Source organism: Acanthisitta chloris, unplaced genomic scaffold (genome assembly GCF_000695815.1).
Source record: "Acanthisitta chloris isolate BGI_N310 unplaced genomic scaffold, ASM69581v1 scaffold26534, whole genome shotgun sequence".
NCBI classification, from domain to species: Eukaryota; Metazoa; Chordata; class Aves; order Passeriformes; family Acanthisittidae; genus Acanthisitta; species Acanthisitta chloris.
The window spans coordinates 1-234 of NW_008668046.1; positions in this window are offsets into that span (position 1 = coordinate 1).

Consider the following 234-nt stretch of genomic DNA (forward strand, 5'->3'; position numbering starts at 1 on the left):
CGTGCGGGGCTCGGCGGGAGCTCCTAAACTCATCCCTATCCCGGTCCGTGTGCTCAGCTGAGCCGCGGCACGGGAACATCGGCCCCCGCGGTGCGTCTCGGTGAGCTGGGCTTTAAAGGAGGGATTGAGTTACTTCTCTTTAAGTGGTTTGTAGAATCATAGAATCAATCTGGTTGGAAGAGACCTCCAAGTCTCATCAAGTCCAACCCTACTGTGGTCACTAGACCATGGCAC